Source organism: Lepisma saccharinum, chromosome 3, assembly GCF_977018435.1.
Source record: "Lepisma saccharinum chromosome 3, izLepSacc3.1, whole genome shotgun sequence".
Taxonomy (NCBI): domain Eukaryota; kingdom Metazoa; phylum Arthropoda; class Insecta; order Zygentoma; family Lepismatidae; genus Lepisma; species Lepisma saccharinum.
The window spans coordinates 80,434-95,109 of NC_139231.1; the positions used below are offsets into that span (position 1 = coordinate 80,434).

Sequence of the window (14,676 nt, forward strand, 5' to 3'; positions counted from 1 at the left end):
ATCTTCCCGCGTCCTTCCCCTACCACCCTGCGTTAGTGGTTAGTGCGATGCGCCTGCTGAAACCAGTTTGAATGCGTTTCCAGGGGCGGAGGTGCAGGTCGCATGGGAGAAAATCCGCCATTTTCCAAGATGGAGGCCGCGTTTTTCGAGATATCTCGAAATGGCATTTAACTTTTTTTGTTCCCTTGACTTGATCTACCTCTGTGTAAAATGTGAACTCGATTGCTCGAAATCGAAGAAATGGCTCTGGGGTCGAGAAGGGCTCCTTAGGGGACGAGAAGGAGATTTTCTCTTGAATTTTTCATACTTTGCGTGGTTCGATCGTTACCAAATTTTAATTTTTCAAAGGAGAGGTCCCGAATTACCCGAATCCACAAAGTTTGGTATGCCACGGTTAGCCCGAAGTACACTTTAACGGCTTTTCACAAAATGGCGGTTTAGGGGACGAAAAGAACGCAGGATCGCGGATTTCATCAGAAAAGTGACACTTCCGTCTTTGATATTGTGTCGCTCTCCATGGTTTCGTGTAGAGGGATGATGCAGCTACCATCCTACGAGATATTTTGAGTCTGGCGCCAAAACTCGATTTTCAAATCAAACTTGAAGAACCGTTAAGATTTAGCATTTTTCATGCATTTCAAACGGAGAATCAACCTTTATCGTGACTCGAACACTCGACCTGCTGCTCACGTGACCTTTAAGTTATCTTCCCGCGTCCTTCCCCTACCACCCTGCGTTAGTGGTTAGTGCGATGCGCCTGCTGAAACCAGTTTGAATGCGTTTCCACTGGCGGAGGTGCAGGTCGCACGGGAGAAAATCCGCCATTTTCCAAGATGGAGGCCGCGTTTTTCAAGATATCTCGAAATGGCATTTAACTTTTTTTGTTCCCTTCACTTGGTCTACCTCTGTGTAAAATTTGAACTCGATTGCTCGAAATCGAAGAAATGGCTCTGGGGTCGAGAAGGGCTCCTTAGGGGACGAGAAGTGGATTGTCTTTCTTTGTTTCTTGAATTTTTCATACTTTGCGTGGTTCGATCGTTACCAAATTTTAATTTTTCAAAGGAGAGGTCCCGAATTACCCGAATCCACAAAGTTTGGTATGCCACGGTTAGCCCGAAGTACACTTTAACGGCTTTTCACAAAATGGCGGTTTAGGGGACGAAATGAACGCAGGATCGCGGATTTCATCAGAAAAGTGACACTTCCATCTTTGATTTTGTGTCGCTCTCCATAGTTTCGTGTAGAGGGATGATGCAGCTTCCTTCCTACGAGATATTTTGAGTCTGGCGCCAAAACTCGATTTTCAATTCAAACTTGAAGAACCGTTAAGATTTAGCATTTTTCATTCATTTCAAACGGAGAATCAACCTCTTTCGTGACTCGAACACTCGACCTGCTGCTCACGTGACCTTTAAGTTATCTTCCCGCGTCCTTCCCCTACCACCCTGCGTTAGTGGTTAGTGCGATGCGCCTGCTGAAACCAGATTGAATGCGTTTTCAGGGGCGGAGGTGGAGGTCGCACGGGAGAAAATCCCCCATTTTCCAAGATGGAGGCCGCGTTTTTCAAGATATCTCGAAATGGCATTTAACTTTTTTTGTTCCCTTCACTTGATCTACCTCTGTGTAAAATTTGAACTCGATTGCACGAAATCGAAGAAATGGCTCTGGGGTCGAGAAGGGCTCCTTAGGGGACGAGAAGGAGATTGTCTTTTTTTGTTTCTTGAATTTTTCATACTTTGAGTGGTTCGATCGTTACCAAATTTTAATTTTTCAAAGGAGAGGTCCCGAATTACCCGAATCCACAAAGTTTGGTATGCCACGGTTAGCCCGAAGTACACTTTAACGGCTTTTCACAAAATGGCGGTTTAGGGGACGAAAAGAACGCAGGATAGCGGATTTCATCAGAAAAGTGACACTTCCGTCTTTGATTTTGTGTCGCTCTCCATGGTTTCGTGTAGAGGGATGATGCAGCTTCCATCCTACGAGATATTTTGAGTCTGGCGCCAAAACTCGATTTTCAATTCAAACTGAAGAACCGTTAAGATTTAGCATTTTTCATGCATTTCAAACGGAGAATCAACCTTTTTCGTGACTCGAACACTGGACCTGCTGCTCACGTGACCTTTAAGTTATCTTCCCGCGTCCTTCCCCTACCACCCTGCGTTAGTGGTTAGTGCGATGCGCCATCTGAAAGCAGTTTGAATGCGTTTCCAGGGGCGGAGGTGCAGGTCGCACGGGAGAAAATCCGCCATTTTCCAAGATGGAGGCCGCGTTTTTCAAGATATCTCGAAATGGCATTTAACTTTTTTTGTTCCCTTGACTTGATCTACCTCTGTGTAAAATGTGAACTCGATTGCTCGAAATCGAAGAAATGGCTCTGGGGTCGAGAAGGGCTCCTTAGGGGACGAGAAGGAGATTGTCTTTTTTTGTTTCTTGAATTATTCATACTTTGCGTGGTTCGATCGTTACCAAATTTTAATTTTTCAAAGGAGAGGTCCCGAATTACCCGAATCCACAAAGTTTGGTATGCCACGGTTAGCCCGAAGTACACTTTAACGGCTTTTCACAAAATGGATGTTTAGGTAATGAAAAGAACGCAGGATCGCGGATTTCATCAGAAAAGTGACACTTCCATCTTTGATTTTGTGTCGCTCTCCATGGTTTCGTGTAGTGGGATGATGCAGCTTCCATCCTACGAGATATTTTGAGGCTGGCGCCAAAACTCGATTTTCAATTCAAACTTGAAGAACCGTTAAGATTTAGCATTTTTCATTCATTTCAAACGGAGAATCAACCTCTTTCGTGACTCGAACACTCGACCTGCTGCTCACGTGACCTTTAAGTTATCTTCCCGCGTCCTTCCCCTACCACCCTGCGTTAGTGGTTAGTGCGATGCGCCTGCTGAAACCAGTTTGAATGCGTTTTCAGGGGCGGAGGTGCAGGTCGCTGGGGACGAAATCCGCCATTTTCCAAGATGGAGGCCGCGATTTTGGAGATATCTGAAAATCGCATTCGAAACTTTTATTCCTTTGACCTGGGCTACCTTCGTGCCGAATTTTGATTCCCTAGCTCGAAGTTGAAAAGTCCAAAAACATAGAAAACAGCGATTTTGAGGTTCGGGAGTTTTTTTTCATTATCTACATGCATATACGATTCATTTTAAAAAAAAAAGGTTTTTTGATTTTAGGGTGAAGAGTGACCGAAAAATAGCCGTTTTCTCTTTGGGGGTGGGAGGTATCTGGGTGACTTGACACAAGTCTTTCCCAGTTTGGGTATAATAACGGCAATGGACGTAAGGGTGTCCGAGAAAGAAGTTACGCTGGGAAAAGTGAAGAATGATTGAGTTTTCCCAGTGTGCTTGCACAAAAGGGCAATACCTGCAGAAGCAACCGCATGTGTATTGAGTCTGGGAGAAGTGTGTGAGAAAGAGAAGTTTCCCAGGCGGTTATAATAGCGGCAATGGGCCGCAGAGTGCTGGTGCGAATAAAAGAGGAGAGGTGGAAAGCTCCATGGTTTATAAAGAGCGAATCAATTCTCTTAGACTATTGGGGGGAGTAGGTGCCCTGTGAGTATGTGGCGACCACAGGGCGAAAGAGCAAGTTGGGTCCGCTTGCGAGTCACGGAGAGATGGAGCAACCACCTGCGAGGGCGATGGAACTTGGCTGGAACCACGCTTGCAGTTCGTGATAGATTGCTCTGTCTGGGAAAAGTGAAGAATGATTGAGTTTTCCCAGTGTGCTTGCACAAAAGGACAATACCTGCAGAAGGAACCGCATGTGTATTGAGTCTGGGAGAAGTGTGTGAGAAAGAGAAGTTCCCCAGGCTGTTATAATGGCGGGAATGGGCCGCAGAGTGCTGGTGCGAATTAAAGAGGAAAGGTGGAAAGCTCCATGGTTTATAAAGAGCAAATCAATTCTTAATGACTATTAGGGGGAGTAGGTGCCCTGTGAGTATGTGGCGACCACAGGGCGAAAGAGCAAGTTGGGTCCGCTTGCGAGTCACGGAGAGATGGAGCAACCACCTGCGAGGGCGATGGAACTTGGCTGGAACCACGGTTGCAGTTCGTGATAGATTGCTCTGTCTTGAAAAAGTGAAGAATGATTGAGTTTTCCCAGTGTGCTTGCACAAAAGGGCAATACCTGCAGAAGGAACCGCATGTGTATTGAGTCTGGGAGAAGTGTGTGAGAAAGAGAAGTTCCCCAGGCTGTTATAATGGCGGCAATGGGCCGCAGAGTGCTGGTGCGAATTAAAGAGGAGAGGTGGCAAGCTCCATGGTTTATAAAGAGCAAATCAATTCTTAATGACTATTGGGGGGAGTAGGTGCCCTGTGAGTATGTGGAGACCACAGGGCGAAAGAGCAAGTTGGGTCAGCTTGCGAGTCACGGAGAGATGGAGCAAACACCTGCGAGGGCGATGGAACTTGGCTGGAACCACGCTTGCAGTTCGTGATAGATTGCTCTGTCTGGGAAAAGTGAAGAATGATTGAGTTTTCCCAGTGTGCTTGCACAAAAGGGCAATACCTGCAGAAGGAACCGCATGTGTATTGAGTCTGGGAGAAGTGTGTGAGAAAGAGAAGTTTCCCAGGCTGTTACCGTATATCGGTATGTAGAGCGTTAACCTTTGAGCTTGAGACTCTAGTCGCATAGAAGCAAAGAGAAAGAAGGTTTTCCCAAAGCTTTACTCTTTGACTTTAGACACGCTTGGAGCTTGCGTGAATTGAGGAGGAGAGGTGGAAAGCTCCATAGTTTATACAGAGCGAATCAATTCTTAATGACTATTGGGGGAGTAGGTGCCCTGTGAGTATGTGGCGACCACAGGGCGAAAGAGCAAGTTGGGTCCGCTTGCGAGTCACGGAGAGATGGAGCAACCACCTGCGAGGGCGACTCAACTTGGCTGGAATCACGCTTACAGTTCGTGATAGATTGCTCTGTCTGGGAAAAGTGAATAATGATTGAGATTTCCCGGGGTGCTTGCACAAAAGGGCAATACCTGCAGAAGGAACCGCATGTGTATTGAGTCTGGGAGAAGTGTGTGAGAAAGAGAAGTTTCCCAGGCTGTTACCGTATATCGGTATTTAGACCGTCAAACGTTGAGCTTGCGACTAAAGTCGCATAGAAGCAAAGAGAAAGCTTTTCCCAAGCTACTACTCTTTGACTTTAGTTGAGCTTGCATCTGTTGCTTAATGTAACGATAGAGGTGCAAGTTTGCATGGTTAAAAAAGAGTAAATCAATTCATATTGATATATGGTGGGAATGGTGGCTCTTGTGCTTGCTAAGCATGCTCTTGAGCGACGCCCTGTGTATTACGTGGCGAGCACAGGGCGATACAGCACTTTTGCACAGGTTTCGAGTCACGATGAGCTGGAACTACCTACCACCTCCGAGGGCGAAGGAGCTTGGCTTTAACCACGCCTTGAGTTTCAGATAGATTTTTCTGTCTGGGCAAATTTAAGGAGTTGTAAGTTTCCCAGTCTTTTGCCGTATATCGGTACATAGACCGTCAACCAAGGAGCATAAGACTCTAGTCGCAAAGAGAAAGCTTTTCCCAAGCTACTACTCTTTGACTTTAGTTGAGCTTGCATCTGTTGCTTAATGTAACGATGGAGGTTCAAGTTTGCATAGTTAAAAAAGAGTAAATCAATTCATATTGATATATGGTGGGAATGGTGGCTCTTGGGCGTGCTTAGCATGCTCTTGAGCGATGCCCTGTGCATTACGTGGCGAGCACAGGGCTATATAGCAAGCTTGTCCCACTTGCGAGTCACGATGAGATGGAACCACCACCTCCGAGGGCGATGGAGCTTGGCTTGAACCACGCCTTGAGTTTCAGATAGATTTTTCTGTCTGGGCAAATTTAAGGAGTTGTAAGTTTCCCAGTCTCTTGCCGTATATCGGTACATAGACCGTCAACCAAGGAGCATAAGACTCTAGTCGCAAAGAGAAAGCTTTTCCCAAGCTACTACTCTTTGACTTTAGTTGAGCTTGCATCTGTTGCTTAATGTAACGATGGAGGTGCAAGTTTTCATTGTTAAAAAAGAGTAAATCAATTCATATTGATATATGGTGGGAATGGTGGCTCTTGTGCTTGCTAAGCATGCTCTTGAGCGATGCCCTGTGTATATGTGGCGAACACAGGGCGATACAGCACCTTTGCACAGGCTTCGAGTCACGAAGAGCTGGAACTACTACCACCTCCGAGGACGATGGAGCTTGGCTTGAACCACGCTTGGAGTTTCAGATAGATTTTTCTGTCTGGGCAAATTTAAGGAGTTGTAAGTTTCCCAGTCTCTTGTCGTATATCGGTATATAGACCGTCAACCAAGGAGCATAAGACTCTAGTCGCAAAGAGAAAGCTATTCCCAAGCTACTACTCTTTGACTTTAGTTGAGCTTGCATCTGTTGCTTAATGTAACGATGGAGGTGCAAGTTTGCATAGTTAAAAAAGAGTAAATCAATTCATATTGATATATGGTGGGAATGGTGGCTCTTGGGCGTGCTTAGCATGCTCTTGAGCGATGCCCTGTGCATTACGTGGCGAGCACAGGGCTATATAGCAAGCTTGTCCCACTTGCGAGTCACGATGAGATGGAACCACCACCTCCGAGGGCGATGGAGCTTGGCTTGAACCACGCTTGGAGTTTCAGATAGATTTTTCTGTCTGGGCAAATTTAAGGAGTTGTAAGTTTCCCAGTCTCTTGCCGTATATCGGTACATAGACCGTCAACCAAGGAGCATAAGACTCTAGTCGCAAAGAGAAAGCTTTTCCCAAGCTACTACTCTTTGACTTTAGTTGAGCTTGCATCTGTTGCTTAATGTAACGATAGAGGTGCAAGTTTGCATAGTTAAAAAAGAGTAAATCAATTCATATTGATATATGGTGGGAATGGTGGCTCTTGTGCTTGCTAAGCATGCTCTTGAGCGATGCCCTGTGTATATGTGGCGAACACAGGGCAATACAGCACCTTTGCACAGGCTGCGAGTCACGATGAGATGGAACCACCACCTCCGAGGGCGATGGAGCTTGGCTTGAACCACGCCTTGAGTTTCAGGTAGATTTTTCTGTCTGGGCAAATTTAAGGATTTGTAAGTTTCCCAGTCTCTTGCCGTATATCGGTACATAGACCGTCAACCAAGGAGCATAAGACTCTATTCGCAAAGAGAAAGCTTTTCCCAAGCTACTACTCTTTGACTTTAGTTGAGGTTGCATCTGTTGCTTAATGTAACGATAGAGGTGCAAGTTTGCATGGTTAAAAAAGAGTAAATCAATTCATATTGATATATGGTGGGAATGGTGGCTCTTGTGCTTGCTAAGCATGCTCTTGAGCGATGCCCTGTGTATATGTGGCGAACACAGGGCGATACAGCACCTTTGCACAGGCTGCGAGTCACGATGAGCTGGAACTACTACCACCTCCGAGAGCGATGGAGCTTGGCTTGAACCACGCCTTGAGTTTCAGATAGATTTTTCTGTCTGGGCAAATTTAAGGAGTTGTAAGTTTCCCAGTCTCTTGCCGTATATCGGTACATAGACCGTCAACCAAGGAGCATAAGTCTCTATTAGCAAAGAGAAAGCTTTTCCCAAGCTACTACTCTTTGACTTTAGTTGAGCTTGCATCTGTTGCTTAATGTAACGATGGAGGTGCAAGTTTGCATAGTTAAAAAAGAGTAAATCAATTCATATTGATATATGGTGGGAATGGTGGCTCTTGGGCGTGCTTAGCATGCTCTTGAGCGATGCCCTGTGCATTACGTGGCGAGCACAGGGCTATATAGCAAGCTTGTCCCACTTGCGAGTCACGTTGAGGTGAAGCAACCACCTCAGAGGTGCATGGACCTCGGTTCAGGCATCGAGCTTAAGACTCTAGTCTAATTCGAACCCAACTGTTCACCCGCCACGCAAGCAACCGGGGAGGTAGGTATACCAATCGGTATCAATGCCTTCACTGTCGGTCAACCGCCGGTTGCAATTTCGTGGATGGAGTAGGGATCATCCTTTGGGATGAGACCCGAAGCGAACTTTAGCTATGCGTTCAAAGGCAACCCCACTCACGTGGGAAGTTGGGGTTCGAATTGTTTTCCGAAAAGCATTGCTGTATTCATAGTTTTCGGAAAATTCACTGCGCCCATCTTTGTTTCTGCACCGTGTACGAGTAAGTGACAGAGCCGCGCAAGCGGGAAGGTAGCCTTCCTTGGAAGACTGGTTGAACCTGAACCAAGTTTGTTGCTACTAACTTGTCAGCCCTCGTACACGGTGGTTCGCCTCCGACACGTGACGTAACCGTTTGTGCTCTTCCGAACGCATGTAGGTTGAGCATCAGACACCTTGAATTGACTTACCCACCCTAGTGGTGAAGCATAGCTTACCTCGGGAACTCCGGCACATCCGAACGACTCTATGTTGATGCCTGCACCGAGGTTAAGCATAGCATGTCAAAGTAAGGTGCCTCTCAAGCGGATAACTTGCCTACCTCTGTTCTTCCGAACGTCTCTAGGCTGAGCACTCTGAGGGAAAGCAAGCTAAAACGTCAACCGTCGGAAGCCGAGCGAGTTAAGAGAACCGGTCCTGCGGGAGCACTTGCCCACCTCGGGAACTCCGGCTCATCCGAACGAATGTAGGATGAAGCCTGCACCGAGTTAAAGCAATTCAGCTTGTCAGCCATCGCTGCCGAGAAGTGACGAGACGTCAATCGCCGGCGATCCTGCGCAAACAGGATCCTTGCCTACCTCGGGAACTCCGGCTCATCCGAACGAATGTAGGTTGAAGCCTGCACGGTGGGAAAGAAAGGAACGCCGACGTTTTGACGGTAACTCGCCCACCTCCTCTCTTCCAAACGACTCTAGGTAGAGGGGGGTGGGATAGTGAGCTACTTTTTCACATTTCGGTTTGCGGGAAGTGACATAAGGTACCCGACCGGTGTTCGCTTGCCTACCTTGGGAACTCCGGTTCATCCGAACGACTCTGGGATGAAACCTGCACCAAGGGAAAGCAAGCTAGCTCTCTCTTTTCTCTCCCGGTGACGGCGATGCCTTCTCCGGTTTGGGTTGCATCGTTTCTGAAGTTGACCCGTCCGCTCTGCCTACTTCGGGAACTCCGGCTCGACCGAACGACTCTAAGTCGAAGCCTGCACCGAAGGAAAGCAGCGGATGTGCCAGCCTCCGTGGCGAGACAACCTAAACCCGAAGGTTCCCGAGAACTTGGTACGGGTCGCCGTCGAAGCGTGCGTTCTCCGGAGCGCCGTCTTGAGTGGCTGCCTGTTGCCGTACAGGCACGGCTGTTCGCTGGGAGCTCCCAGCCTCCCAGGCCAGGAACAGAACCAAGACGCGGGCACGGTGCCAATCGAAGAAGTCGGTTCGCCGTTCCCGCGCGCAAACGAACGTCTCGAAGTTTCCAGCTTTAAAATCGGAACTACGTAGGCCTCTAACCGAAGTAGTGGGAGTAGTAGTATGTTTTCGGGAAAGCGGTGTAACCTGTTGTTCACGCAGCAGTGTTGCGTTGCCTAAGTTAGTGTCGAGCCGCTTTCCTTGCTTATAACATGGCACTCTGCCTCGCGCGAGTGCTGCATACGCACCGTATGCACCGTACCCTGGTTGATCCTGCCAGTAGTCATATGCTCGTCTCAAAGCCTAAGCCATGCATGTCTCAGTACAGACTTGACCAAAGTGAAACCGCGAATGGCTCAAGCACCGGCGACGCATCTATCAAATGTCTGCCTCATCACACTGGATGGTGGGTTATTGGCCCACCATGGTGATTACGGGTAACGGGGAATCAGGGTTCGATTCCGGAGAGGGAGCCTGAGAAACGGCTACCACATCTATGGAAGGCAGCAGGCACGCAAATTACCCACTCCCGGCACGGGGAGGTAGTGACGAAAAATATCGATGCGGGACTCATCCGAGGCCCCGTAATCGGAATGTATCCACCCTAAACATTTGGGTGAACCTATCGGAGTGCAAGTCTGGTGCCAGCAGACGCGGTAAGTCCAGCTCCGATAGCGTATACTGAAGTTGCTGCGGTTAAAAAGCTCGTAGTTGGATCTGGGTCTCGGGCGGTCGGTTCGCCGTCAGGCGTTGAATTGGCCGTACCGGACATCTTCTCGGTTTCCTCGGTCTGCTCTTCACCGAGTGGATCGTGGCATTCCGGGACGTTTACTTTGAACAAATTAAAGTGCTCAAAGCAGGCTATTTGCCTCGATTCTCCTTGCATGGAATAATGGAACAGGACCTCGGTTCTCTCTGTTGGTTTTCGAACCAGAGGTAATGATTAAAAGGGATTGACGGGGGCATTAGTATTGCGAGGGGAGAGGTGAAATTCTTGGATCCTCGCAAGACTACCTACAGCGAAAGCATTTGCCAAGAATGTCTTCATTAATCAAGAACGAAAGTTAGAGGTTCGAAGGCGATTAGATACCGCCCTAGTTCTAACCATAAACGATGCCATCCAGCGATGCGCAAGGTTCAAGATGACCTTGCGCGAAGCCCACGGGAAACCTGAGGTTTCGGGTTCCGGGGGGAGTATGGTTGCAAAGCTGAAACTTAAAGGAATTGACGGAAGGGCACAACAAGGCGTGGGACGTGCGGCTCAACTTGACTCAACACGGCAAAACTTACCAGGCCCGGACACCGTAAGGATTGACAGATTGAGAGCTCTCTCTTGATTCGGTGGATGGTGGTGCATGGCCGATTTTAGTTGGTGGAGCGATTTGTCTGCTTGATTGCGATAACGAGCGAGACTCCTGCCTATTAACTAGGCGTCGGGGTACGTGTACCCCCGGCGCATCAAACCTCTTCTTAGAGGGACCGGTTGTCACAAGCAGCAAGAGTGGGAGCTATATCAGGTCAGTGATGCCCTTAGATGCTCTGGGCCGCACGCGCGTCACACTGAAGGAGACAACGCGTCTTCCCCTGCCGAGAGGTACGGGTAACCGCTGAACCTCCTTCGTGATAGGGACCGGGGATTGAAATTGTTCCCCGCTAACGAGGAATGCCCAGTAAGCGCGAGTCATCAGCTCGCGTTGATCGAGTCCCTGCCCTTTGTGCACACCGCCCGTCGATGCATCCGAACGAGTGATACGGTGAGGCCTTTGGACCGGCGCCCTGCCACCTTAAGCAGGAACCGTCGGGAAGACGGCCGAACCTGGTCACTTAGAGGAAGCAAAAGTCGTAACAAGGTTTGGGTAGGAGAACCTGCCCAAGGATCATTACCGTACGGTATATCCGCTTCTTCCTCCAAAACTTATGGTAGTACGCAGATCCGCACGAGCGTGGAAGGGACACAAGGGGGCCCTGGAGCCTGCGGATATGTATATATCGAGTCTAGATCACTGTGTCTTGTGCAGCTTGGCCGACCACGGTGAGCCTTGCTGTAGAGCACGAAGCACGTTAATAGGGGTAGGTGAGTCTCGACCTTTAAAGGTATCGCCCCGCTAAAACATGCACCCGAACCCCGTCTCGAGGCCTTGGAGACGGTGGGGGTAGGTATCATCCGGGGAGGCTCGCGAGGGCGTTTCCCGATGAACAGACACATTATTCCGCCGGAGTGCGACCTGTCGCACTCCAGCAAACCTAAACAACCCCAGGCGGGGGATCACTTGGCTCGTGGGTCGATGAAGAACGCAGCTAGCTGCGAGTCAATTTGCGATCTGCAAAACAGAGAGCATCGACGGTTTCGAATGCACATTGCGGCCCGGGTCTTTACCTGGGTCGGTCCTGGTTGAGTGTCGGAAGTTTCAAAATGACGTGCTCTGGCGAGCACAGCGCGTGTAACAGCACGCCACGAGAGTCTCGCGGCCGCCTCTCTCAAGGAGGTAAGAGCGGTCGCGAGGTCGAATCCGAAATAGGATCTTTAGGAGTCGGCCGCGAGGTCGTCTTCTCGGAGGACTCCATTCTAGTACAAGAAGTGGAAAGACCGGTCTACGGATCATTCCGGAGCAGTCCGGATCCGTATCCCGGAAGCAGCTTTCCGAGCATTCAGGGGCGAGCAACTTGAAGAGATGGTTGTCTTTTGCAGTTAGGTTGAACCTAGCTGTAGAGCAACTTAAAGAAAGCACGTGGAGAATGAAAAAGTTGCCGGCAGACATGCTATGCATGTCCGGCCAGACTATAATTGACCGGCACTTGCAAAAGTGCAAGCAGAGATGGTTGTCTTTTGCAGTTAGGTTGAACCTAGCTGTAGAGCACCGTAAAGAAAGCACGTGGAGAATGAAAAAGTTATGTCCGGCCGGCACATTTGCCGGCCCGACTATAGTTGCTCGCCGGTGATCGGGATGTAGGCTTCTTCGGACATTGTGGCTGGACCACTCGGATGCTCGGAAGGTTAAATTTCCAAAGTTTGGAATTACGTGGAGTGGGAGAGCCGGCCGGACGACTCAGTTTCGTCCGGGCGGGTGCCTCGCGTTGAACGCAGGGTAAGTTTCCAACAGTCGTCTACGGACGCGTGGAAGAGCCTGTCTCTTCGGTTCGCGCGGAAGGAGAGCTCGGTCAAGGTTAGAGGTTTCCGCCGAAGCTCGAGAGCCGCCTTACCGTCTAGATAGGAGGACCTGCGTTGGGCGACGAGGAAGATCCCTCGGACCTCCTAGGAAACCGCAATGTAAAGTTAGCACCCGACCTCGACTCAGGGTTGACCACCCGCACGATTTAAGCATATCAATATGCGGAGGAAAAGAAAATAACAATGATTCCCTATGTAGCCGCGAGCGAAAAGGGAGAAGCCCGTCACCCAAGCCTCCGGCACGGTTATCCGAGCCGGCAGGCGATTTGGTGGAAGGGAGCGTCCGTAAATCCCGCTCGGCGGGAGGTTCTAAGTGTAACTTGAAAGGACCAACATCCCACAGAGGGTGCTAGGCCCGTGCGAACCTCCGCCTTGCCGAGTCGGGCTGGGCGCTTTCCCAAGGATTCGGGATGCTCTGGAATGCATCCCTAAGTGGGAGGTAGATTCCTCCTAAGGCTAAATATCACCACGAGACCGATAGCGAACAAGTACCGCGAGGGAAAGTTGAAAAGAACTTTGAAGAGAGAGTTCAAGAGTACGTGAAACCGCCTGGGGGTCAAACGGATGGAGCTCGAGAGTTCGATGGGGGAAGGTGATCGCCGGACGGGTGGCGGATCGCCGGACTTGGGGTTTGTGGGTAACAGATTGCGTTGTACCTATAACCCAGCCGCCCAAATGCTTAAGACTCTAATCGGCCTTCGAGGACGGGACCTATATAATAGGAGCTTGAGTTGGCCAAATTCAAGTATGTGCCAAATGAGGGTCCAACTTTGGTAGGGTGACGTGGAAGTAAGCGTTCCTCACTATTCCGTGCCGCGGAGGGGCCCTTGGTACGTGGTACGATGGATGCTGTAGGTGGCCGAAAAATCCTCACCTTCTTTGCGAAAGGCCACTCGCGGAGAGGTTTGGTTCTGTCATCCCTATCGTCGTTGGAACCAGATTTGAGCACTTGCTGAAATTGAGAGAATCCGCACTCTAGCAAGAAAGACCGATGCCTGCCAAGCATCTTAAACGAATGCAGTTGGCCGCCCAAGGTGAGCCACTGCGAGCAAGGTTTGAGCACTTGCTGAAAGCGAGAGAATCCGCACTCTTGCAAGAAAGAAAGACCGATGCCTGCCAAGCATCTTAAACGAATGCAGTTGGCCGACCAAGGTGAGCCACTGCAAGCAAGATGGGTACTTGCTAAGAACAGATTCGCGCGGAGTTCGTGATGTCGGTTTCACGGCACCCGGCGGTTTCTGTCTGTCTCTTTAAGGATGCCCCCTCGGGGGCATTCGCCGGGAGGACTCCCTAACCGGCAGCCGGCACCCACGTGCCGACCGGCGGGGCTTCCGGCATGAGGCGGATAGCTGGACTTGGGGGTTTTTGGGTCCGTGTACGGCACGGGACCCTACAACCCAGCCGACCAAAATACTGACACCCCAGGTTAATGTGGGAGTGCTGAAAGGCTTGGAGAATGTCAGCGGCGGGGAAGGAAGACCCTGTTGAGCTTGACTCTAGCCTGCCGCTGTCGGGAGACGTGACGAGGTGTAGCATAAGTGGGAGGGCTCCTTCGGGTGCCCGCCGGTGAAATACCACCAATCCCGACGATCGGCTCTTGCTGTAGAGCACTGGAAATTGGCGTTGATGGTGCTTGGCGGAGGTAGGAGAATGCGGATGATTCTGCAATGAATAGCAATCGGTGCAGGGTAGCCGAGTGCTGGGCTGAAGAGAGTGTCGTCTTCAAGACAGACACCTGCGGAGCTTGAGACTCTAGTCGGCACGTGTGTGCCTGCCTCCTTGAATCGAGCCTTCGATGACGGGACCTATATAATAGGAGCTTGAGTTGGCTGCATTCAAGTATGACGCCCTGGAACTGGTCCGCAATGTTTCTTACCTCACCGCCTTCACACCGAGATGCCGCGGAGAGTCACATCCGCGGAGTGCACGGCACCGACGCGGGGGAAGATTATTCTCCCGCAGTTACCAGTTTACTTGGTGACTTCCGATCCAATGTTTGTATAGGTGAGCAATTTTATCTCTAAAAGAAAGGTGACAGGACTTGCCCGGCAGTCACATCCATCGGAGGAGGGCCTCCACCCGGGGCTCTCCGCCGGAAGTCCAGACCCCGTCCGGTTTCGGCTTGCCGGGGGAGGACTTCCAAACCGGCGGCATTCACGCAAGTGTTCGCCGCCGGGGCTTCCGGC

At 50.0% G+C, this 14,676-nt stretch overlaps 1 non-coding gene and 1 pseudogene across 1 annotated transcript; both read left to right on the top strand.

Moving 5' to 3' along the window:
- The first annotated feature begins 9,581 nt into the window (after positions 1-9,581).
- Positions 9,582-11,204, top strand: LOC145986109 (small subunit ribosomal RNA; annotated as a pseudogene).
- Positions 11,205-11,571: 367 nt separating this feature from the next.
- On the top strand, positions 11,572-11,723 carry LOC145986114 (5.8S ribosomal RNA). The gene has a single exon (XR_014441547.1). It is a non-coding gene; the product is annotated as a 5.8S ribosomal RNA (ribosomal RNA).
- The last annotated feature ends 2,953 nt before the right edge of the window (positions 11,724-14,676 follow it).